This window comes from Crinia signifera, chromosome 4 (assembly GCF_055691185.1).
Source record: "Crinia signifera chromosome 4, ASM5569118v1, whole genome shotgun sequence".
NCBI classification, from domain to species: Eukaryota; Metazoa; Chordata; class Amphibia; order Anura; family Myobatrachidae; genus Crinia; species Crinia signifera.
The window spans coordinates 41308538-41336047 of record NC_139220.1 but is presented as its reverse complement, the minus strand read 5'-3'; the positions used below and the strand labels follow the sequence as shown (position 1 = coordinate 41336047).

At 45.9% G+C, this 27510-nt stretch overlaps 1 long non-coding RNA gene across 1 annotated transcript; it reads left to right on the top strand.

Moving 5' to 3' along the window:
* Positions 1 to 343: 343 nt before the first annotated feature.
* Positions 344 to 19590, top strand: LOC146072292 (uncharacterized). The gene is made up of 3 exons (XR_014473036.1): positions 344 to 532; positions 1980 to 2071; positions 19439 to 19590. It is a non-coding gene; the product is annotated as an uncharacterized LOC146072292 (long non-coding RNA).
* The last annotated feature ends 7920 nt before the right edge of the window (positions 19591 to 27510 follow it).

Sequence of the window (27510 nt, the reverse complement as noted above, 5' to 3'; positions counted from 1 at the left end):
ACGGTGGCAGGGCCGGCGCCACCACTAGGCAAGGTTAGGCATTTGCCTAGGGCGCCGGCCACTGGAGGGCGGTAGTGAGCTGGCCTGGCCAGCAGCAGCAGTAGGAGGAAGCTAGTGCTCCTTTGCGGAGCTAGTGAGTTACAACAACTCACTGCTCCATCCTCTGATCCCCGTACACGGACGGAGTAGATCCTGTCCGACTTGGCGTTTCCTTCTCTTCTCACTGCTGCTGCTGTCAGCCAGCAGCCACGCACCCCTATCTTGCCTCCCCTGTGAGCAGGTGAGCGACGCTGCACTTCCCTGCTGCTGATGACTCTTGGCTCTATAGTATACTGTATATCAATATCAGCCTTCACTGGCTGAGAATGATCAGTCAGCCCCGCCCCCTTTCCAGTACTCGGCCTCTCCAGGCCCCAGCGGCGTCAGGAAGACTGGCCTGGCAGCATGAATGACAGCATAGCTCAGCACACACAGTGCCTGCAGCATGGTCTGGTGAGACACAGACAGAAGAATCTTTCCGGCTGTCTTGTAGGTGAGTGCAACTTTGCTGGGGGGGCGGGGGGATGGGGGAGAAGAGCAGGAGCACGAGCACAGTGTGGGATTGGGAATAGGGTAAAATGCAGTGTGGAAGGGGGGAGTTAGGAGGATGTAGTAAAGTGTGGAAAATGCACAGTGTGTGATGGGGGTGGTATGCACTGTGTGGGGGATGGGGTGGTATGCACTGTGTGGGGGATGGGGTGGTATTTGCAGTGTGTGTGGGATGGTAGTTAAGATGTACAGTGTCTGGGATTGGGGTGGTATGCACTGTGTGGGGGATGGGGTGGTATGCACTGTGTGGGGGATGGTAGTTAAGATGTACAGTGTGGGGGATGGGGATGGTATGCACTGTGTGGGGGATGGTAGTTAGGATGTACAGTGTGGGGGATGGTATGCACTGTGTGAGGGATGGGGGTGGTATGCACTGTGGGGGATGGTAGTTAGGATGTACAGTGTGTCTGGGATGGGGGTGGTATGCACAGTGTGGGGGATGGGGGTGGTATGCACAGTGTCTGGGATGGGGGTGGTATCCACAGTGTGGGGGAGGAGGGTGGTATGCACAGTGTCTGGGATGGGGTGGTATGCACTGTGTGGGGGATGGGGGTGGTATGCACTGTGTGGGGGGATGGGGGTGGCATGCACTGTGTGGGGGATGGTAGTAAGGATGTACAGTGTGTCTGGGATGGGGGTGGTATTCACAGTGTCTGGGATGGGGGTGGTATGCACAGTGTGGGGGATGGGGGTCGTATGCACAGTGTCTGGGATGGGGGTGGTATGCACAGTGTGGGGGATGGGGGTGGTATGCACAGTGTCTGGGATGGGGTGGTATGCACTGTGTGGGGGGATGGGGGTGGCATGCACTGTGTGGGGGATGGTAGTAAGGATGTACAGTGTGTCTGGGATGGGGGTGGTATGCACAGTGTCTGGGATGGGGGTGGTATGCACAGTGTGGGGGATGGGGGTGGTATGCACTGTGTGGGGGGATGGGGGTGGCATGCACTGTGTGGGGGATGGTAGTAAGGATGTACAGTGTGTCTGGGATGGGGGTGGTATGCACAGTGTCTGGGATGGGGGTGGTATGCACAGTGTGGGGGATGGGGGTGGTATGCACTGTGTGGGGGGATGGGGGTGGCATGCACTGTGTGGGGGATGGTAGTAAGGATGTACAGTGTGTCTGGGATGGGGGTGGTATGCACAGTGTCTGGGATGGGGGTGGTATGCACAGTGTCTGGGATGGGGGTGGTATGCACAGTGTGGGGTAGTTAGGATGTACAGGATGGGGGTGGCATGCACATTGTGGGGGATGGGGGTGGAATGCACAGTATAGCCATCCGACAATACGTTCTGCCTCCTAGACCCATAACCGTTAACCTTCCGTTATTATTATCTTTTGTTTTGTTTTTTTTTGGTTTTGTGTACACTTTGTTTGTTTTGGTTGCCAGGCAGCAGCACCTGAGGTATGCAACGTCACTTTCTTCCAGTAGTCGCTGTGCTGGACGGGTTGCGGGTATACGTGTTCTGGATAAGTTATAAGGTGAGTTGTTTGTGTGTATTTTTATACCCTGATGACGAAAAATTCAACTTTTTTTCAAAACGTTGGCTAACTGCTGCCTGTAAATACATTTATTTGACCTGAGTGCCGCCACATTCCTCCTCCCTCCCATCTCATCTCCCCCAATTCCTTCCTCATCTCCTCCTTTTTCTTCCCCATCTCCCCCTATTCCTTCCTCTTTCCAACCAGTATCCGCCTATTCCTTACTCTATCTTCTCCCTGTTTCTTCCCCTCCCCCGTATCCCCTTATTCCTTCCTCCCACCAGTATCCCCCTTTCTCTCTCTCTCTCCCTCACCTTTTTTTTTCTCTCTCTCTGTACCCCTCTCTCTCTCCCTCTCCCCTCTCTCTCTCCCCTTCTCTCTCTCTCTCCTCTCTCTCTCCTCTCTCTCTCTCTCTCTCCTTCTCTCTCTCTCTCTCTCCTTCTCTCTCTCTCCTCTCTCTCTCTCCTTCTCTCTCTCTCCTTCTCTCTCTCTCTCCTTTCTCTCTCCTTCTCTCTCTCTCCTTCTCTCTCTCTCTCCTTTCTCTCTCCTTCTCTCTCTCTCCTTCTCTCTCTCTCTCCTTCTCTCTCTCTCTCCTTCTCTCTCTCTTTTATCTGCCCTTAGTGGATTATATTCCATACAGGGTTACTTATAAAATGCCCCTTTCACCTTACTGTCTGGGAGGGGTGAAATATGGGGGGGGGGCGCAATAGACTGAACTTTTGCCTAGGGCGCCACTAAACCTTGCACCGGCCCTGCACGGTGGCCCCAGCTCTCTCCAGATGAGGTAGGGCCCTCTGCATCAGATATATGACGGCATCATCCACACCAATTCCAGGCTGATAAGCAAACTGCAATGGGTCCATAGAAGATCTCACCAGAGGTCGAAGATAGCCAAGGACCAGCCTCTCCAGGGACTTCATCAGCAGATGTCAATGCCACTGGCCTGTAGTCATTGGAGTCCTTAGGACTTTGGCACAGGTACCACACACAAGGTTTTCCACAGCATCGGTACCCTCCCTTGATCCAGGCTTAGATTGAAGATGGCCACTACTATCCCACACAGCTGACCAGCGTAGGATGCGTACGGTACACATGTGCAGTCGTTTGGTAATCGCTTGATCCCCTAATTAGCGATCCAGGCTATTTCCCTTGATTGAAGGACCATTGATTGAAATATTGGTATCAATTATTATTATTTTTATTATTACATTTGTAAATATATTAATTACACTTTACACATTATAAGCCTATCATATAAGGGGGGATTTACTAAAAATACAAATACGAAAATTCGTATTTGTATTCTTAATATGAATGCATACGGCTGGCATCACCATCATATGACATTTACGAATTCGTATTCCGGAGGAAAATTTACGAATCAGTCATATTTGACTGATTCGTATTTTCCGATGGCGTATACATTCGTATTTGTAAATACAAATTTATGTATTATGTAAATCCCGAAAATACAAATACGTATAAAATAGGCGTATTTTTGTATACGAATACGCCTATTTAATACATTTTTTTCTTAGTAAATTTCCCCCATAGTCTGCTTCTTCTCAGCATTGCAAGGTATAGGGCCTTATTCTGATTGAGTCGGATGGCTCTGAGTGCGGACGGATGGCCGATGGTTGGTGTTTGCGCATGTGCAGAGGGGTATCTGCGCATGTGTTCGTATATGTGAGGCACACGTACGAACACGGCGTGAGGTCCGTGCAGAAAATGATCGTACGGAACCATCCGAGCAGGGGGTGGAGAGGGGCATGAAGGGCTGTTTGGGCTCATTACCATATGCGTACGCCCTGCGTTTCATGGGCGTTCCCATGAAAACGCTGGGTGTACGTATGGTAATGCGGCCGTGACGCACGTGTGGGGGGCAGACAGCTGAGATAGCCGGATGTCAGCTGCCCGGCCATATCCCTGCTTTCACACAGACAAATATCCGAGTGGTCTCGAGCACTCGGTGCATCATTCGATGATCGGCGACCATCGGAGGATGAGGGAGGTTCCCACAGATTGAGGAGGTGTTCTCATGAAACATCCACTCGCGGTCCGTTCGGTCGGCATCTTACCGCATTCGGACAGTGTGAGCGATTCGTACTGTAGGCGGGGCTAAGAACACTCGGTTCCTGTCCGAAATACGCATCCCTCCGATTCAACTAGAATATGGGCCATATTAAAGTCGCTCAGCTTCAAATATAATGAAAATGATATGGAAAATCTCTCTGTGCACAATATGTAAATATGTAACTCCTGTTCAAGAGATGAGACTGTTCAAGAGATTAGTCCCCTTCCCGGGGCTCGCTGCGCTTGTGGATAGTGGGGGTGTTTAAGGAACGCATTCACACCTGTCCTGTCAAGCAGGTTAAAAATGGTCAATGGTTCCCACACAATGTAATAAGCACTGACACAACGCTGACTGACTACGCTAACTGCGTAACGCTGACTGACTACACTAACTGCGTAACGCGTGCTGACTACGCTAACTGCTTAAGCTCCGGTTAGGCGCGAACATACACACAGTCGCAGACACAAACTGACTGTGCTGACTACGCACTGACTACGCTGGCTGTGGGAACACGATGCTGATAGGGTCGCTGACTATGCTGGCCGCGGGAACACTATGCTGATTCTGACAGGGACACTTCACTGACTACGTAACTGCAGCTTTGAAACTATACAATTACCGAGGAAACTTTTTAACCCCTTAAGGACGCGGCCTATTTGGGCCCAAAGGACGCAGCCCTATTTTTCAAATCAGACATGTGTCAATTTATGTGGGAAAAACTTTCTAATGCTTTTACTTATCCAACTGATTTTGAGATTGTTTTCTCGTGACACATTGTACTTTAAGTTAGTGGCAAATTTTGGTCGATACAGTCTGTGTTTTTTTGTGAAAAATACCAAAATTTGGAAAAAAAACTGAAAATTTTGCAATTTGCAAAATGTTAAATTTTCTGCTTGTGAGACAAATAATCATACCACTAAAAATAGTTAATAACTAACAAAGACCATATGTCTACTTTATGTTGCCATCATTATTTCAGCCTCCTTTTGAATTTTTTTGGACACTAGGAGGCTTAAAATATAAATAGCAAATTCTCAAATTTTCAAGAAAATTTCAAACACTGATTTTTTTAGGGACCAGTTCAGTTCTGATGTGACTTTGAGGGACTTGTATGTGAGACACCCCCATAAATGATGCCATTTCAAAAACTGCACCCCTCACAGTATTCAAAACAGCATTTTGGAAGTTTGTTAACCCTTTAGGTGTTTCACAGGAATTAAAACAAAGTGTAGGTGAAATTTCAAAATTTCATTTTTTTAGCAGATTTTCAATTTTAATACATTTTTCTAAGGAACACAGTAGATTTTACTAGAGAAATGTGACTAAAAATTGATTCCCCCAATTCTTTTGTTTTTATAAATATCCTATATGTGGCCCTAGTGTGCACGTTGACCAAACCACAGGTTTCATAATAGAAGGAGCACCTACTTGATTTTGGAGCCTCCTTTTTATGAGATTATTTTTTATGCACCATGTAGGTTTCTAGGCACCATAAGATGCTAAAAGTTAGGAACCTCCCCCACAAGTGACCCCATTTTGCAAACTACACCCCTCAGGGAATTTATCTAGGGGTATAGTGTACATTTCAAACCCCAGGGGTTTCACCAATTTTGGTACAACTGGGCTGTGAAAATGCAAAATTACATTTTTTTACACAAAAATGAAGTTCTGGCTCAAAATTTTTCATTTTCACAAGGAATGAAGGAGACAAAGCACCCCAAAATCTGTGCCGCAATTTCTCCCGAGTACGGCAATGCCTCATATGTGACCAAAAAATACCATTTGGGTGCATGGCAGGACTCAGAAGGGAAGGAGTGATATTTGGATTTTGCAGCACAGATTCTGGTGGAATGAATGGTGGGTGCTATGTCGCATTAGCAAGACCCCCGAAGCACCAATACAGTGGAACCCCCCCACAAGTGACCCCATTTTGCAAACTACACCCCTCAGGGAATTCATCTATGGGTATAGTGAGTACTTTGACCCCACTGGTGTTTTGTCAAATTGTTAGGCATCGATACGTGAAAATGAAAAATGTCATTTTTTCCATTAATTTGTAGATTCACCCCATAATTTTATACTTCCACAAAGGGCAATAGTAGAAAAAGCACCCCAAAATTTGTTACACAATTTCTCCTGAGTATGGCAATACCCCATATATGGTTGTAAAACGCTATTTGGGCAGACAGCAGGCTTCAGAAGGGAAGGTGCACCATTTGGCGTTTTTGGCGCAGATTTTGCTGGAATGGTTTTCATGCGCCATGTTGCATTTGCAGAACCCCTGTTGTATCAGAGCAGTCAAAAACCCCAACAAGTGATACCATTTTGTAAACTACACCCCTCAAGGAACTCATCTATGGGTATAGTGAGTACTTTGACCCCACTGGTGTTTTGTCAAATTGTTAGGCATCGATACGTGAAAATGAAAAATGTCATTTTTTCCATTAATTTGTAGATTCACCCCATAATTTTATACTTCCACAAAGGGCAATAGTAGAAAAAGCACCCCAAAATTTGTTACACAATTTCTCCTGAGTATGGCAATACCCCATATATGGTTGTAAAACGCTATTTGGGCAGACAGCAGGCTTCAGAAGGGAAGGTGCACCATTTGGCGTTTTTGGCGCAGATTTTGCTGGAATGGTTTTCATGCGCCATGTTGCATTTGCAGAACCCCTGTTGTATCAGAGCAGTCAAAAACCCCAACAAGTGATACCATTTTGTAAACTACACCCCTCAAGGAACTCATCTATGGGTATAGTGAGTACTTTGACCCCACTGGTGTTTTGTCAAATTGTTAGGCATCGATACGTGAAAATGAAAAATTTCATTTTTTCCATTAATTTGTAGATTCACCCCATAATTTTATACTTCCACAAAGGGCAATAGTAGAAAAAGCACCCCAAAATTTGTTACACAATTTCTCCTGAGTATGGCAATACCCCATATATGGTTGTAAAACGCTATTTGGGCAGACAGCAGGCTTCAGAAGGGAAGGTGCACCATTTGGCGTTTTTGGCGCAGATTTTGCTGGAATGGTTTTCATGCGCCATGTTGCATTTGCAGAACCCCTGTTGTATCAGAGCAGTCAAAAACCCCAACAAGTGATACCATTTTGTAAACTACACCCCTCAAGGAACTCATCTATGGGTATAGTGAGTACTTTGACCCCACTGGTGTTTTGTCAAATTGTTAGGCATCGATACGTGAAAATGAAAAATTTCATTTTTTCCATTAATTTGTAGATTCACCCCATAATTTTATACTTCCACAAAGGGCAATAGTAGAAAAAGCACCCCAAAATTTGTTACACAATTTCTCCTGAGTATGGCAATACCCCATATATGGTTGTAAAACGCTATTTGGGCAGACAGCAGGCTTCAGAAGGGAAGGAGTGCCATTTTATCACAGAGTTTGCTGGAATGGTTTTCGGGCGCCATCTTGCATTTGCAGAGCCCATATTGTACCTGTGCAGTGGAAATCCCAAGCAAGTGATACCTTTTTGTTACTAGCCCCCCTCATGGAACTCACTTACGGCCGTAGTGAGCATTTTGACCCCACTGGTGTTTTGTCAAATTGTTATGGGCTGTGAAAATAAAAAAAAAACTAATTTTTTCCATTAATATGTAACTTTAGATCAAAATGTGCCATTTTCACAAGGGTTAATAGGAGAAATTGTGTAACATATTATGGGGTGCTTTTTCTCCTGAGTATGGCAATAGCATATATGTGTTTGTAAATTTCTGTTTGGACACATGGCAAGACTCAGAAGGGAAGGTAATGGCATGCGGCTCTTTGTACAAGCTGTGTGGAGTACAATAAAAGGTACTCTTTACCTAGAAGGGCGCCCGTCGCGGGCATCGCGGGTACATTTATGTATGGCCGCGACGCGACCGACGCGATGCCCGCGATTTCCCATTGAAACCAATTTTAAACATGGAAATCGTGTCGGTCGCGACGCGGCCGGCCATAAATGTACCCGCGATGCCCGCGACGCGATGCTCCCGATTTCCCATAGGAATCAATGTTAAAAGGCGCGATGGACCCGATTTTACTGTTAAATGGCTCAATCCACCCGATTTGGCCATAGGAATCAATGTTAAATGGGCCACAGAGCCCATTAACCCTTAAATGTCCCCCCAAATTTTTAACGCCACCCCACGATCCACGCCAACCCGAAGCGTGGCGAGCGCAGCGAGCCCGCGAGGGGCGGCGGTACGCGTCCTCCGACCTTTTCATGCCCTACTATCCACTAGGGCGCGGTGTGAGAATATAATAGTGTGGCGAGCGCAGCGAGCCACCGAGCCCGAAGCGTGGCGAGCGCAGCGAGCCCCGCGAGGGGACGCGGATACCTTCACAGTTATGTGCGTCCCCTCGCGGGCTTCACAGGTGTCCGTGGCGAGGCGGACACCTGTGAAGCCCGCGAGGGGATGCGTCTACCTGTGAAGGTATCCGCGTCCCCTCGCGGGGCTCGCTGCGCTCGCCACGCTTCGGGCTCGGTGGCTCGCTGGGCTCGCCACACTATTATATTCTCACACCACGCCCTAGTGGATAGTAGGGCATGAAAAGGTCGGAGGACGCGTACCGCCGCCCCTCGCGGGCTCGCTGCGCTCGCCACGCTTCGGGTTGGCGTGGATCGTGGGGTGGCGTTAAAAATTTGGGGGGACATTTAAGGGTTAATTTGGCCTATTTGGCCCCAAATCGGGTCCATTGAGGCATTTAACAGTAAAATCGCGGTCAATCTGCCGTTTTAACATTGTTCCCTATGGGAAAATCGCGGTGATCGCGGTCATCGCGGGCATCGCGGCCATCCCGATTTACCCGCGATGCCCGCGATGACCGCGATGACCGCGATTTTTACCCCCGACGACCGCGATTTCAATCGCTGGCGCCCTTCTAGGTAAAGAGTACCCATTAAAATTCAAGGGAAGTGTGATATATCTTAAAACAATCTTTGATACACAAGCCTGGTTGTGTGGGGCAGGTTTCACAATGGTAAGTTGTGTCCTTTCTTATCCCCTTTTTGTAGCATACTCTACATCGTTTCTGGGACCTTCCTTTCTTTCCAGTGTGGGGGACTTCACTCGGAAAATGTTGCCCTGGTACAATTCGCGAGGCCTCGCTTCCAGAAGTACTAGGGCCCCCCTGTTCCTGGTTGCCAAAAATAAGGGCCTTTATTACTGCCTCTTGGTACTCCAGGAATGTCCCCCTTTGGCCTGCACATCGATGTAGTACAAATGCGTTGTACAGTGCCATTTGTACTATGTGTACAGCTAATTTTTTATACCAGAACCTTGTTTTTCTCATAGCACTGTAAGGCTTCAGCACTTGATCTGACAGGTCGACCCCCCCCATGTACCTATTATAATCCACAATGCAGTTGGGTTTTGGGGTTTCGGTACTTGTGCCCCGCACTGGGACAGGGGTGCTGCTATGGCCATGCACTGTTGTCAAGATAAGGACATCTCTCTTGTCCCTATACTTGACACACAGTACATTGTCGCTGCATAATGCCCTGCTCTCGCCCCTTCTAAGTGTTTGCCCAAGCAGCGACCTAGGGAGGCTTCTATTATTTTTACGTGCAGTGCCGCATGCCACAGTACTTCTGGAAGCGAGGCTTTTGAATAGTGGGACGCTGGTATAGAAATTATCCAGGTACAGGTGGTATCCCTGGTCCAGCAGTGGGTGCACCAAATCCCACACTATCTTCCCACTAATTCCGAGTAAGGGGGGGCATTGTGGGGGGTCTATTTTTGTGTCTCTACCTTCATATATCCTAAATTTGTGTGTGTACCCTGATGTACTCTCACACAGCTTGTACATCTTCACGCCATACCTTGCCCTCTTACTTGGCAGGTACTGGCGGAATTGGAGCCTCCCTTTGAAATGTACCAGGGACTCATCTATTGAAATGTGCTTCTCGGGGATGTATGCCTGGGCAAACTTGGTACTAAAATGGTCTATTAGGGGTCTAAGTTTATATAACCGGTCATAATTGGGGTCATCCCGGGGTGGGCACTGTGCATTATCCCTATAATGGAGAAACCTAAGGATCGCTTCGAAGCGGGTCCTTGACATAGCCACACGGAACATTGGTGTATTGTATAAGATGTCTGTGCTCCAGTAGGACCTAATCATGGGCTTCTTCACTAACCCCATGCACAGTACAAGGCCCCAAAATATAACCATTTCATTTTTATGTACAGGGGTCCACTTGCGGGGCTGGGCATAATTAGAGGTGGGGTTTTGCTCAATAAATTGTTGGGCATAAACATTAGTCTGGGTGACCATTAGATCAACTAAATCATCACTAAAAATTTTTTTAAAAAAGTCCAGCTCTCTGAACCCTGCTGAATTAAATTGTATTCCTGGATTCCCTGTGAACTCAGGGACCTGGGGTACGTAGTTTTCAGGGGTTGTCCATGTGGGGTCAGAGGACTCAACTACTGCAGTGGGAGTCCTGCGTTGCCTCCTCGGGGGTTCATCAGAGTCACTAGAGGATGAAGAGGATGACAAACGGAAATTTGTCTCATCCTCGCTAGCAGACTCAGTTTCAGAGGCCAGAAACGCGTATGCCTCCTCGGCAGTATATGTTCGTTGGGCCATAGTTTTATTGGTGTATGTATTTATGAGGTGCTTCAACACGTGTGGGGTTTTGTAGCACTGACAATGTGCAAATGCACTGCAAAAATTATGGTGTGCGAATGCACTGAAAAATTATGGGGTACAAATGCACTGAAAAATTATGGTGTACAAGTAACGCACAGAAAAAATTATGGGGTACAAATGCACCGAAAAATTATGGGGTACGAATAACGCACAGAAAAAATTATGGGGTACAAATGCACCGAAAAATTATGGGGTACGAGTAACGCACAGAAAAAATTATGGGGTACAAATGCACCGAAAAATTATGGGGTACGAATAACGCACAGAAAAAATTATGGGGTACAAATGCACAGAAAAATTATGGGTTACGAGTAACGCACATAAAAAATTATGGGGTACAAATGCACCGAAAAATTATGGGGTACGAATAACGCACAGAAAAATTATGGTGTACGGATAAGGTACAGAAAAATTATACGGATCACAACACACAAAATTAGGTGGTGACTACAGGGAGGGTGATCACAGCACAGATGACCACAGGGAGGGTGATCCCAGCACAGATGACCACAGGGAGGGTGATCACAGCACAGATGACCACAGGGAGGGTGATTCCTGCACAGATGACCACAGGGAGGGTGATATAGGCAGGGGTGACCACAGGGAGGGTGATCCCTGCACAGATGACCACAGGGAGGGTGATATAGGCAGGGGTGACCACAGGGAGGGTGATCCCTGCACAGATGACCACAGGGAGGGTGATATAGGCAGGGGTGACCACAGGGAGGGTGATCCCAGCACAGATGACCACAGGGAGGGTGATATAGGCAGGGGTGACCACAGGGAGGGTGATCCCTGCACAGATGACCACAGGGAGGGTGATATAGGCAGGGGTGACCACAGGGAGGGTGATCCCTGCACAGATGACCACAGGGAGGGTGATATAGGCAGGGGTATTGTGGTGATCAGCGCAATTTTACACAGCCTAAACTCTGACACAGCTCTGACACAGCTTCTCCTTCCAAGGCTCTAACACAGTGAGAGGGTTAGAGCCCGGGAAGAGAAGCAAAACACCCCTTTTACAATAGAAAGGCTGTGATTGGTGTAGTCAGGACTGACTGACCAATCACAGCGATCGGCGGGGCGGGACCACTCTGATTGGTCCGCGGGCGCACTGACACGATCGGCTGCTGTTGATGACAGCAGCCATCTATACTATGTCGCCTTGTCACTTGACAAGGCGACATGACACAGCGGGGACGTACCTGTACGGCAAGGTGCGCGAACTACCCCGCTGCCGTGACGTACAGGTACGTCCGCGGGCGGGAAGGGGTTAAAGGATTTATATCCAATTGTAGATGAGCCCCAAAGCAGTTAGTAAGAGATACTAAAGTGCTGGGAAATAGTGCAGATGATTCAATGTAAATGAATCTCTCATTCCTATTTTCCCCCAAAAATGTAACAGTGTAATGTGGGCTAGGTGACATGAGGGAGATTGCTAGACTAATGAGGGAGAGAGGGAGATTGCTGCTATTTCAGGGAGTCTCCTACAGAATGCAGGAGGGGAGGCAATTATGATATCACTGGACAGGGGGTGCATTGGGATGTATACGGCACAGGCCTGAGCGAAGCCCTGTTACGTCACTGCATTTGACCCAAGCCAGTATTTCTAATATGGTAGCACTTTAACTTGATGGACTAGTAGTATAATGTTGAATTACTGCATTTTTCTCTCACACATGCATGAGCAATAATAAAATACGTGTTTTCATGGTGTGAGTTTAGTTACATGACTGTCGTAAAGTTGCAATATAAGTTGCAATATATTTTGATACCACTAGATGGCGATTTGCAAGTTAAGGTAACGATTACATAAGGTTGACAGAATTTTAGTGGACATTTTTTATATATTTGTATTCAGTCAGTGTGTACTGTTTTGTACTTTGGGAGCCATGCTGTTTTATCTTTAAATTCATGTACCATTTATTTACTAGAGATGAGCTGTTTGGATTTGATGAAATCCGACCTTCCGGGATCTGAGTCACAGCTCGTCAGTGGTGTTAAGCTGGCCATACATCTACAGATTGATTGTCAGATCTGGCTGGTTGGAATAAAAACCTGGTAGTATTTGAATGACAGTTTTCCAGTATTTCAAAGCAAATGGTCAACTGGCATTTGCTCTCATCCATTTCCAGGTTTGTGTTCCAACCAACCAGATCTGATCAATCTGTAGATGTATGGCCCTCCCCCGTTGTGGGTGCAGCGTCACAGGGGAGGTGGTACGCCATACCTGGGCAGCGTGAAGTGCCAGCGCCACAGTGTCCGGAAACTGAAACGCTGAAAGCGGACACTGTGGACTGACAGTGGTGGCCGAGACCGCTGATTGGCTGAGAGAGTACGCACTCTCAGCCAATCAGTGGCCTATCTTTTGAATTTTCAAACTCTGCCGCAGCTGTCCGTCTGCGGTCAGCACCCGGCGCTGGCACTTCACGCTGCCCTCACCTCCCCTGCCTGTATCTGTCCCAGCCACGGGGGGGGGGGGGGGCGGGCGGTCTTAACTTATCTGTCCCAGCCACAGGGTGGGGGGGGGGGGGCGCATCATTTGTTGTTACGCCACTGCAGCTCGTATCTCCCTGTCTGCTCTAGATCCCTGTTTTAGGCAAATCCTCAAAATTCTGCTGTCAGATGTCACGTTTTCCCTGAGGTGCCAATTTCAGAAATCCCATTGAAATCAAAGGGCTGGCTGCTGATTGGCTGAGAGAGCTATTTGTCATGGTTCTCAGCCAATAAACCCTTCCCCGCATACTTTAATGGAGTAAAGCAGACGCACGGAAGATGGTGGCCCCCATCGCACTGGAAACACTGCGTCCTGCACTGCCAACATCGCAGACACCCCTATTCTGCCGACACCCTGCATTGAAGACACTGCTAGCACTCCTGAACTACCAACTCCCCGCACTCCTGAACTGGCACCTCCTCACTGAGGACACTGCTAACACCATTAGCACCACCACCTTGTCGGCACACCAACACCCCTACACTGCTGACCAGGCTGGCACCCGCACACTGTGGACACTGCCGGCACCCTTGCACTGAGGACAGTGTTGGCACCCACACAGTTAAGACACTAACCCAAAAGACTGATATAAATAAAAGGGGTGTGGCATAGGGTTCCGACAGTCGGGATCCCGACAGTCATTAGGCCGACGTCGGGATCCCGACTGGCCGGACTCAGACAGGATGGCGAGCGCAACAAAGCCCCTTGCGGGCACGGTGGTTCGCTGCGCTCACCACCTATACTATTCTTCCTCTATGGTGGTCGTGGACCCCTCGAGGGAGAATAGCCAGTGGCCATCGGGAACCCGTCTGTCGGTGTTTTAGCGGGTAAATGACTGTCAGGATCCCGACTGTCGTGACCCCATCCGGCACCCAAATGAAAGAATAAAGGAAAATGTGTTCGGAAAAAACCTTTTTTATATCTTTTATTTCTCAGTGCAGATAGGTTGTTCGGGTGCTGTACGGGGTCTCGACAGTCATTTACCCGACGTCGGGATCCCGACTGTTAAAACACCAACAGACGGGTTCCCAACGGCTACTGGCTATTCTCCCTCATGCCAGGAGCGTGGCGAGCGCAGTGAGCCCGCAAGGGGCTTTGTTGCGCTTACCATGCTGTCTGAGTCCGGCCAATCGAGATCCCGACGTCAGGCTAATGAAAGCCTAAATTCACAATTTAGGCTTTCAGTTATCTTTAAATAATATTCCTTCAATTTTGTAGAAAATTCTTTTTCAAATTAGAGATGAAAAAAAAAACCCAATAGCATGAACATCGATGCTGTTCAGACATCGAATGATATTTTATGGGAGAAACTATTTTTCCTATATGTTTGAAAACACTTTCTATTTTTATATATATACCGTTCCTGTATTAATTTGTACATTGAAAAAATCAGGTGTAAAATAAATAATGATTTTTTTATATATATGATGTCATTGTATGCATAACTAATTATTTATGTTTACTATTGTATGTTTTTAAAAATAATTTTTGGGGTATTGACAAATGTTTCTAACTGTACTTGATTTTATTATGTTTATGGCAAAAAATGTAGTGATTATAATTTATGGCAAATGTAAAAGTACTGTAATTACCTAAAGAGTTTAGTGATCAGCTGTTGCCATGATTAGTATGCTTCCCACTAGCTATTTAAGGGTGGGAGATTGATGCTAGGCCAGCCCTCTGACGAAGTCGATGATGAAATGCATTGGGGAGTGGCCTAGCGTTATCTCCGAACCTCAGAACCTTGGGTTACCTTCTCCTCCAACTGCGGCAGCCTGCGCCGGGAGATCCGTGGACTACCGCGGCTGAAAACTGAGTGCAACCGCTCCATCAATTGGTGTGTGTGAGACACCTATTTCTTGCAAAACATCTGCAGTGTACATACCGCTGCTGGGGGTACGTTCATTCTTTCCTGACAGTGTTTTATGTGTGTATTGTGAATAAAACTTTTAAAAACTTTTTCATGCACTATGGAGCGCCTTCTCTCATTATTGTTTTAGAAATTGCCTCTGGGAATCAGGAGAGTGGAGCAGCCGGGTTAATTGGAAAACCTGTGTGCATTCGTATAAAAGGATTCAAACTATTGGAGTTTGAAACTTTCTCCCTACACACTATCAATTGGGACATTGGTATTTTCCATTTTGCGCACTGATGTTTGTATTATATATACAGTTGTGCTAATAAGTCTTTTTAACCCCTTCCCGACATTTGACGTACATGTACGTCATGGTCGGGAAGTACTTCGGCGATCGCTGTGATTGGCTGTTCAAATCTGAACAGCCATTCACAGCGTTTCCTGTGTTACCGGCGGCTAAGCCGCTCGGTAACACAGGGATCGGTGGTGATCAGTGCTGTCAAGTACAGCACCGATCACCACCGATGTGCAGCCCCCCCCTCGAACCCGCCGGGCACTCACCCGGCAGCAGCAGCAGCTCCCCCGGCTCCCCCGGAGCGTCTGGAGCGCACGCAGCGCTGCCCTCCTCCCCCCTCCCCCCCCGCAGCAGCAGCATCAAGCTGCAGAAAAAGTAAAAAATGAAATATATGCACTGAAAAAATATATTTATATATATATATATATATATATACACACACATATATATATATATATATATATATATATATATATGTGTGTGTATATATATGTATATATATATATATATACACACATATATATATATATATGTGTGTGTGTGTGTGTGTGTGTATATACCGCACCGATTACCACCGATCGCCAGCCCCCCCCCCCTCCCACCCGGCAGCCCCCCTCCCTCCCACCCACCCGGCTGCCGCAGCGCCAGCACCCCTCCCACCCCCCCGCCAGCCGCAGCGCCAGCCCCCCTCCCAAAGCTGGTGACTAAAATGGGGTCACTTGTGGGGGGGTTCCACTGTATTGGTGCTTCGGGGGTCTTGCTAATGCGACATAGCACCCACCATTCATTCCACCACCAAAAATCACTCCTTCCCTTCTGAGTCCTGCCATGCACCCAACTGGTATTTTTTGGTCACACGTGAGGCATTGCCGTACTCGGGAGAAATTGGGGCACAGATTTTGGGGTGCTTTGTCTCCTTCATTCCTTGTGAAAATAAAAAAATTTGAGCCAGAACTGCATTTTTCTGTAAAAAATTACATTTTTTTACACAAAAATGCAGATCTGGCTCAAAAAAGTGATTTTTGGATTTTGCAGCACAGATTCTGGTTGAATGACCCCCGAAACACCCATACAGTGGAACCCCCCCACAAGTGACCCCATTTTGCAAACTACACCCTTCAGGGAATTCATCAAGGGGTATAGTGTACATTTCAAACCTCCCGGGGTTTCACCAATTTTGATACAACTGAGCTGTGAAAATGAAAAATTAATTTTTTTCATTTTCACTGCCCAGTTGTACCACAATTGGTGAAACCCCTGGGGGTTTGAAATGTACACTATACCCCTAGATGAATTCCCTGAAGGGTTTAGTTTGCAAAATGGGGTCACTTGTGGGGGGGTACCTAACTTTTAGCATCTTATGGTGCCTAGAAACCTACATTGTGCCTAAAAAATAATCTCATAAAAAGGAGGCTCCAAAATCAAGTAGGTGCTCCTTCTATTATGAAGCCTGTGGTTTGGTCACCGTGCACACTAGGGCCACATATAGGATATTTATGAAAACCAAAGAATTGGGGGAATCAATTTTTAGTCACATTTCTCTAGTAAAATCTACTGTGTTCCTTAGAAAAATGTATTAAAATTGCAAATCTGCAAAAAAAATGAAATTTTGAAATTTCACCTACACTTTCTTTTAATTCCTGTGAAACACCTAAAGGGTTAACAAACTTCCAAAATGCTGTTTTGAATACTGTGAGGGGTGCAGTTTTTGAAATGGCATCATTTATGGGGGTGTCTCACATACAAGTCACTCAAAGTCACATCATAACTGACCTGGTCCCTAAAAAAATCAGAGTTTGAAATTTTCTTGAAAATTTGAGAATTTGCTATTCATATTTGAAGCCTCCTAGTGTCCAAAAAAAATGAAAAGGAGGTTGAAATAATGATTGCAACATAAAGTAGACATATGGTCTTTGTTAGTTATTAACTATTTTGAGTGGTATGTTTATTTGTCTCACAAGCAGAAAATGTGACATTTTGCAAATTGCTAAATTTTCCATTTTTTCACAACATTTTGGTATTTTTCACAAAAAAACACAGACTGTATCGACCCAAATTTACCACTAACTTGAAGTACAATGTGTCACGAGAAAACAATCTCAAAATCACTGGGATAAGTAAAAGCAAAAAAAAGTTATCCCCACTTAAGTGAAACATGTCAGATTTGAAAAAAATGGCTCTGTCAGGAACGCAAAAACTGGCTCTGTCAGGAAGGGGTTAAATCATAATGACAACAGAAACTACCCAAATTACCCTGATCAAAAGTTTACATACCCCAGTTCTTAATACCGTGTATTGCCCCCTTTAACATCAATGACAGCTTGAAGTCTTTTGTGGTAGTTGTGGATAAGCCTCTTTATTTTCTCAGATGGTAAAGCTGCCCATTCTCCTTGGCAAAAAGCCTCCAGTTCCTGTAAATTCTTGGGCTGTCTTACATGAACTGCACGTTTGAGTTCTCCCCAGAGTGGCTCAATGATATTGAGGTCAGGAGAGTGAGATGACCACTCCAGAACCTTGACTTTATTCTACTGTAGCCAATGACAGGTCGACTTGGCCTTGTGTTTTGGATCATTGTCATGTCGGAACGTCCAAGTACGTCCCATGCGCAGCTTCCGGGCTGGTGAGTGCAAGTTTTCCTCCAGTATTTTCTGATAACATGCTGCATTCATCTTGCCATCAATTTTGACCAAGTTTCCAGTGCCTTTGTAGCTCACACATCCCCAAAACATCAGCGATCCACCTCCATGTTTCACAGTAGGAATGGTGTACCTTTCATCATAGGCCTTGTTGACTCCTCTCCAAATGTAACGTTTATGGTTGTGGCCAAAGTATTTTGGTCTCATCACTACAAATGACTTTGTTCCAGAAGTTTTAAAGCTTGTCTCTGTGCTGTTTGGAGTATTGTAAGCGGGATGCTTTGTGGCATTTGCGTAGTAAAGTTCTGGTGACTTGATCATACTGTACAGCCCATTTTTCTTCAAATGCCTCCTTATTGTGCATCTTGAAACAACCACACCACTTTTTTTTTTCCAGAAAGTCCTGTATTTCAGTTGAAGTTATTTGTGGATTTTTCTTTGCATCCCGAACATTTTTTCCTGGCAGTTGGCTGAAATTTTTGTTGGTCTACCTGACCGTGATTTGGTTTCCACAGAATCCTTCATTTTCCACTTCTAAATTAGAGTTTGAACACTGCTGATTGGCATTCTCAATTGCTTCAATATCTTTTTATATCCCTTTCCTTTTTTATACAGTTCAATTACCTTTTGCCGCAGATCTTTTCTTTTGCTTTCCCCAGACACATCAGTGCAGCACTGGATGAAAGATGCAATGGTCTTTCAGGAGACCAGAAACTCACTGACCTTTTATACACACACTGATTACAAGCAAACAGATCACAGGTGAGGATTGGTTATCTTTAGTAGCCATTCAAAACCATTTGTGTCAACTTGTGTGCATGTTATAAGGCCAAAATCTCCAGGGTATGTAAACTTTTAATCAAGGTCATTTGTGTAGTTTCTGTTGTCATTATGATTTAAAAAGAGTAAACACAGTTGTTTGACAATAAATGGCTTCACCCAACCACTGACCATGAGTGAAAGAAAAGTTTGTGAGTTATCATTCATATTCTCTGAAGCCAGATTTTATGTGCTCATATCCCTCCCCTCCTATAAGACTGAACAGTGTCATGTACAGACATGGATAGTGGTAGCATCAGCAAAACGTTGTTGGAGTTCAAGCACCCACTTATGTATAAGCAACGGAAACTCTTCAGTACTATAGAGGTTGTCTTGAAGATGGTTTTGGAGAACAGCTTTGATGTGCTCTGTACAATCACTTACTGCCGTACTGAAACCTTACTGATGCTATAAGGGTCATTGCACATCCAGCATAGATATAGCTGTCAGGAGTAGAAGTTTATCCATTTTACAGAATTATGAGGCAACTGGAATCGCTTATTCTTCTATCTCTCCTCTCAGAATGGAAATCTGACAAGAAAATATTTTCTACCTCATCATTTCTGCAGCATTGCAACTCTACCATAAATATAGATGCAACTGGAAAACCTGGCACTGCACGGGATGACAGGGAGATGGATGAGAGGGTTTATAGCAAATAGAAGGTTGACAAATGGAAACAATTTGCAGAATAAAGATGAGGGTTAGGTTTAACATAACGTCACATAATAGCCCGAAGGTAAAACTATTTGTCTAACATTACATGAAAACTAAGCAAGTGTGTATATACAGTAAGTGATGCTGCAATATCAAATGAATAGAAAATGAAAGATGAATTGACAGTTTAAAAAAAAAATGTTTTTAAAACTGGCTACATCTGTAGTTCTTAAGGTGTGTACACATGGTGCAATATGGTCGCTGAGTGATTCTGGCTTATTATCGTTCAGCGACCATATCGCTCAGTGTTCCATTTTTTTCAGAGACTTTTTAGTTTTGACTGATAAGTCAGCACTGCGACCAGTACAGGATTAGGTGCAGGAGCGCGCACCTAGCAATATTGCCCTGAAAACACAGGGGATATAGTCGCTCAGTGACCATTTAGCAAGCAATTCTGGCTAATATTGCCCTGTGTGTACAGGGCTTTACAGAGAATTATTTCTGAATAAATATATCACAGAACTTACAATATTGTGATTATTGATTTATATGGCACTACAACGGTTTTGAAGCACCTAACCATACATAAATGAGCAAAAACCAGAAAACAAGGACTTACATTGCAAGGTAATTTAGGACAAGTACTTGGTAGAGTTGCATCAGGGTACGAGCACTGTCTGCATCTGACAGTGCGGGGAGGTGATCTGAGGGCTGCCCTGGTGTTCAGGGCAGGGTCACCAATAGGTGGGTGCTGTGGGAACAGCTGTCCCACGCCACGGCCTCTGGAAGGGACCAGGTATCTCATTATGCCCACCACAACCCCCTGACTGCCTGCGCTGCGCTCAGTGCATTGAATGAAGCAGGTCCCGGAGTGCATGCTTATTCAACCCAGGACACCGGCAGCCAATTAAAATGCTGCACTGCATTTTGAGCCAATCAGAGCTTGCGTACCGGCAGCCAATCAGAGCTCTGATTGGCTCACCAGCCGGTGCTGCATTTTAATTGGCCGCCGGCCTCCTGAGTTGAAGAAGCCTGCACTCCGGGACCTCCGGGCTACAGCTCAGCAGAAGAGGAGATGGGGGAGCAGGAGCCGGATTACAGTAAATCAAGTGAGGAGGAAGGGGCATAGGGCCCAGACTGGAAATGAGTCCCGGGCCCCAAAATTCCTGAAGTCAGCCCTGGCTCAGGGAGTGCTGGGCATGTCCCCAAAATGACAAAAAACAGGAGTTGCAGCGCTAGCCCACACCCCCTAAACCTAAGGCCATACCCGCTACCTCATAGGCCCACCGCTTTCTGACATGGCCTCTGGTTCAGCAGGTCCTGAGACTTAAGTGAGTAAAGTTGGGAGGTATGCATAAAGTATGTTATCCTGTTAATTTTTATGATATGCTTCAGAATCAAAAAAATAAATAGATTTTTTTTTCTCCAACTAGCAGATTCTGACCATATTTGGGTCAGAATCGAGCAATTAGGATTGTTCAAAATGTTGGATTTTTCAGAGCCCCCGGTGTTGACAGAACGGGGAATTGAACCGATACAGGATAGAAGTGTGGGCTCCGTATACATTCCAGCCGCTAGTTGTGCTCATATTATAAAAACAAACAGCAGTAATGTAGCTTAGCAACCAAGAGAGTATGTAATAAATGAACCCTTCTCAGACATACAGTCTAGCACAATACTTCAAATATAAAAGGTTTTTCAGCTTATTAACATAGATACTGTATGGCATTTTTTTGCATTTAGTTATGTCTTCGCTTTCTACTATATACAGGTGCAATTCTCACCAGATTCAAATAAAAAAATCAGCAACATGTAAAAAAAAAAAAATGAACTATATTCTCACCATATTAAAACTTTACTGCTGTCTTTGTTAGCATTGCGGCTAGAGGAATAAGATAAACTTGTGGATCGGTCACAAGATAACGGTACAAATGAATGTGTTGCCCATAATTCTATACTACATGCAGGCTATGCCGGTGCGAATTACTGCTGGTGCCTTGAGTCGGGTGCAGCAAGACATACTCAATTTTATTCGGTTGGAAAAACCACCAAGACTTAAATTCTCCACACTAATTAGAAGCCCATTGGGAGGGGATAGAGGCTTGCCTGATTTATGGAAATACTATTACATGACCCATTGGAGCCACATGCTTCTCCTCCACAATCGTTTTACCCTGGGTAAAGATTGAAAAGGCTGAAGCCACAGTGTCCTCACTTTTCTCTCTCCAGCTGCCGGCTAGGTTAAACCGTAGGGTACACAAATTATAATCTGACTAGTAAATTCACCTGTACTATCTGGCTATTCTGCATCCAACATTTTGGCCTCTCCTTCCCACTTATGCCTCTTTGGGATAACCCTAATTTTCCTCTGGTTTCTTCCTCCCTCAGGTCACATTCCTGGCTCCAATTAACTGCTCGCTATAGATTTGTATTTGATCTTTCTGCAGTTAACACCTTTCAAAAGAATGTGTTTCTATTGGTCAATGAGTATTATTTCCATGTTATATAGTTTACTGCACTCTTCAGACTCAGAACATATTTTCCCTCATGAAAGTAAGTGGAAGGTTGATTTGGATTCCCCCCAAGAGAGAATGCATAAAAAATCATTAGGCAAACATTGCACAGTCTTCTATTTCATCATTGATTAACACAAATTTGTATAAAATCTATACTAGGTGGCATTTTGTTCCTTATAGACTACATAAGATTTTTTCCTCATCCTCTCCTTTATGTTGACATGGCTGCACCCTCCACTCACATTTGGTGGAATTGTCCTAAAACCCACCCTCATTCTGGACCAGTATTGAGTCCCTTTTAGGGAGTATCTTTCTAACCCCAGTCCTCTGAGCCATTGGACCACATTGCTAGGGCTCCCAGTCACCAGTCTCAGTGCCTCAATCAGAAAATTAGCAAAATGCCTCAATACGGATACACTTCACGTTCTCCGTGCAACTAGGTGTGCAGTGGTCAATTGCTGGAAACAACACTATCCCCATACCATTTATATGGTTGTGGACAAAATCTGGCTTACCGCAAACATGGAGAAGACCACTTTAACCCTGTATGATAGGTCAGATAACTTTCATAGAGTTTGTGAACCAGAGGGTCTAAGGTGCTTCTTTGGGAGTTCTAGACCAAATTTAGCACAGAGCGGGTAAGTGGGTAAGTATTTGGTTACATTTAGGTTACTATGCTTTGACCATATACTGTAATATGAGATTAAACGTTGTTAATTTAGTGGTATGTATGTGTTGCTCTAGGTGTGTTTTGTACTCTTTCTGGCTAATTAGGTTACTTGTACTGGTTTCCTCTCCCTCTTCCCACTTTCTCAATCTACCCCGTTGTTTTTTCCCGCTACTTACATCTTTCCCTTCTAACCTTGAATGGTTTATATGTAAAATTGTGTCGAATAAATTGTTTATGCTTTCTGTACTGTATTACTATGCTTGGGTCCGTGGTTCTTACGTTTCTTGAATCGAAAAGTACATTGTAAATTTGTATTGTATCTGCTTTTCTCCTTAATTCATAGGGAACACTGAATTCTGTATTTACATTGGGAATAGAGAGTGTTAGCTAGGAGTCAGGCACTTTACATTTTTAGTTGAAGTGAGATAGACTCCTCCCCTCTAATTCTTCCCAGACCTCAGTCTTAGGAACAGTGCCAGAGGATTCGGATCCCTGGTACTGTACTTGGTCTCCTCATGAGTCTTAATTGTAAAAGGAATCCTGAATTAAATAGTAAACACCGCCACCTGTAGACATCTCCATGTCTCACTTGTCCAAAAAGTCTACCTTGCCAGTTCCAAGGGCAGTGGCCTTAAAGGACTTTTTAATAAATATTTATGTAACCGCCGGGGTTCTCGTACATCCTGTTTTGGTGGCCTCTCTTGTCAACAAAGCAATGGAAAAATGGGCTGAACAGCTAACTACAGCCTTGGAGGTCCGAAATGCTATTTTGGTGGAACACATAATGGAGACATCAGGTGAAGCCTCCCAGGACGAGTCTGAATTCGCTGCCAAGATATCGGCTTCTTCTATTTCAGCACGATGCACACTATGGCTAAGGTCATGGCAGACGGAAGTGGAAATTAAAAGGGCAGTGGAATACCTTCCTTCCTTGGTGATGCCCTTTTTGGACCAGAGCTGGAAAAACTCATTGCTTAGGCAATAGGGTAAGTCCCGCTTTTTACCCTCAGCTCCACCTCCCCCGAAGCGTTTGTTTTCAGGGCCGTCCTTTCGGGGGTTCCCCAAAATTTAGGGGTATGTCCAGAGGTAGAGGTAGACGTGCCCCCTCTTCCTTCCTGTCTTCCACAGCTGTTGCCCATCGCCCAGATCTCAAGGCCACAGATAAACCTTTGGCATGATGGGTTTCCGACCCAACTAGGGGACGCCAGAGTGGGAGCTCATCTGTTCGACTTTCAAGCTCAGTGGTTACAGGGCTGCAATGACAATTGGATTCAGAATATTGTCATTCACAGGTACAGTCTGGAATTTGTCTTTCCACCACCAAAGCGGTTCTTTACGAAAGCTCTTCCAGCATAACCGGACAAACAAGTCATCTTCCTGGTGGCTATAGACACACTGTTACAAGCAGGTGTAGTTATACCAGTTGCAGAAGGTCAGCACAGAATGGGTTTCTATTCCAGTATTTTTGTCGTCCCAAAGCTGTAGTTCGGGATCTCCACTTCCAATTTCAGACCCTTCCGTTTGGCCTATCTTCAGCACCTCGGGTGTTTACCAAAATTATGGCATATATGATGGCAACCTTGCGATTACAAGGTTCCTTTTTTTACCCAAATGTTGACACAATCTACATGGACACTGAAACGTAGCACCGTGTCCCCTCACATAGCTCGCTGCGCTCAGCACACTATTTTATTCTCCCACCACGCCATAGTGGGTGGTAGGGCTTAAAATACCACCTGTTGGCACATGTCGGCTCAAGAAAATTGAAAAAACCCATGTTGACCTTTTGTCAAAAGGTCGACATGGAGCATTGTTACCGATGTGGAGTGTACACACTAAACGAGATATCCCTTCTAAATGATATGTTTTACTTTCTCGTTTAGTGTTTATGGGGCTTAAGTCAAACAAAAAACAACCTCTTTTACTTGCCCTTGAGGTACATTTTTGGGTAAGTGTGATTACCGTGCCGCACAATATTTTAGGGTTAAAAAGACAATCAAAGGTAATGATACAATTCATGATCACTATCATCTCATCAGCCTAAAGGACACGGGTGATTTTTAGTTTCTGTAACTAATTCTCATAAGATCAGTTAGAAAACACTGTGCTGCTTAATACTATATTGCACGTTCAGCTGTATGCTACTAATTTCTCAAAAAATCTCATTACACAGATCAAAGAAGCATCTCCTGCCCAGAAGGACTTAAAGCGCCATATACAATTAATCACTTATCCCCTTATAATCAATGGATGCAATGAATTGCTTGACGTTCACATGATGTAATTAAATGGGGTAACACTGTACATGGAAAAGATGATCGCGACACATGACAATTAGCATCATCTGTGTAGATGACACTTTAAGGAACAAGCTGCTGTAAAATTACATAGGCCCTTATTCTGGTCGGTGCGGATATATCCGCGTGCGTTCGGGCCGCCAATGTTTTGTGTCTGCGCATGTGCAGAGGCGTCTCTGCGCATGTGCGAGCGGGGCGTACGGCCAAATCCCGCATGATATGTGAACACTCCGAACAGGGGGTGGAGAGGGGCGTGAAGGGCTATTTGTGCTCATTACCATATGCATACGCCCCGCGTTTCATGGGCGTTCCCATGCAAACGCTGGGCGTACGTATGGTAATGCGGCCGTGACGCACGTGTAGGGGGAGGACATATGACATCGCCGGATGTCAGATGCCCGCCCAGATCCCTGCTTTTGCACAGAAAAATGTCCGTGTGGTCTGAGGTTGCGGGAGCTGGTGGAGCACTCGGTCCTGCATTCGATGGTCTGCGACCATCGAATGATGGGGGAGGTTCCCTTAGATGGAGGAGGCGTATTCCGTGTAAAATAGAGGTGCGGTCCGTTCGGCCAGCTTCTTACCGCGTACGGACGGAGTTGGCGATCCGTATGGAAGGCGGGGTTTCGCACGCACGGTCCTGGCCGCATAATCGGATCCGGCCGCACCGACCAAAATAAGGCCCATAGATTGCCCTTAACTGAGCAACTGAAAATGGCTTGTGTCATTTTGCCCTCTACTACTGTATTTTATGTGAGCAATATGTTGTTTTTTAAAGAAATGATTTAAATACTTAGCTACAATAAATGCTTACAGATGTACTGCAGTCTAGCCTATTCTCTGGGCAGTCCCATACACCCATGGAAGCCTGTCCAGATATCCTGCATCCTGCCCACTTCCTGGTGATACCGGCAGAATAGGAAGGTAATACCTGGGATCAGAGGGGGAACTACCATTGGTGGAGCAGGTGCAGTGTACCAGGGCTCCTGAAGACTAAGGGGCCCACTGCTGCCACTGTCACCCTCTTCCTGTCACCCACTGGTTTTCTCTGTCACAATCTGCCTCCCCGTTTCTCCCTGACACCCTCTGCCTCTCCCTGTCACACTCTGCCTCCACCTGTCTCCCCCCCTGAGATCACATGTGGATGAGTGGGGATAAATTATGCAAATTTGTGGCATTTAGTCCCACCCCTCCAGTAGACCCACAAATTGCTGCATTATGCAGTGACAGGGGTGGGGCCTAGTAACGTTTCAGCTAGACCCAGCCCGCTAAAGTGTCTCCTCTCCGGGGGAAGCCACAAACGTAGGTAAGCATGATGTGCTGTAGTTGACAGCAAGGGATACAGCTAAAAAATTGGTTAATGATTCTTCTTCAGTCCTCACAAAATAAGCAGCGGTGACAGATCTGTCTGAAAGGTTGTCTTTTTCCATCAGGGACAGATTGGGATGGAAAACAAGCCCAGAAAATGTATGGAATATGTCCTAATGGGGGGAGTGGTCTGTTGAAGTAGTAGGGTCTGTCCAGTGGCGCCGAGAGGGGGGAACGGGTACTTTTTACCCAGGCCTGGGTCTGATGGAGGGTCCCGGTCTTGCTCCCTCTCTTCTGTTGCAGGGAGCTGGGCAGTAGGGAGAGGGAGGACAGGCAGCCGCTGCAGCACATCCTCTCTCCCCAGCTCAGCACACGCTGCTCAATGCCGTATGCTGAGCTAGGGAGAGAGGCAGTGGCAGCCTGTGTCCTTTCACCCGCTGCCTGGCTGTGCCCCTGGGTCTGTCAAGGTGGGGGGGGATCCCTGATTCGTGTGGCCAAATTAGCCATGCAATTCAATTTGCAACATAGCCACACCTTGCGATTTTCCTTAAGGCATCTGCCGCGGTTTGCTGTGATGTGTCAGCTGCAGTGGGTCACTGTGGTGTGAACATAAATAGCTGGTGGTGTGGTGGGTTATGTGGGGGGGGTAGAGTTAGGATTAGGGTGCAGGGAGTGTTGGGTACTTAAAGGGATGGTAAGGACAATAAGGGGGGAGGGTTAGGATCAGGCTGCAACTGTACTGCTCAACGGAAGAGTTATGGTTACGGACATCAGATGGGGTGGGTTAGGGGAGAGAGGGTACGTTGAATTACCCCACCCATGTCTGGTTTCTGATCAATGAAATGTCACTGTCAGTCTTGTGACCGGCAGCATCTTTTCCCCTATAATTAATCATTTTGCTAAGATATTATACAAAATATCCCCAAGTATTCCATACACTATCACTGATTCTTACAGAAAATCACCAGGATGTGGGCAGGAAGCTGGGAATCCTCCAGGGATGCAAGGTACTCCCAAAAAAATTGGATGTCTCCTGCAACTTCCGGGAGAGTAGGAAAGTATGAGGCAAAGCCATTTACAAATGGCGTTGCCTACCAGATCCAAGCTCCTTAATACATTCCAGAGCTTGGTGAGAAATGCAGGAGGCAT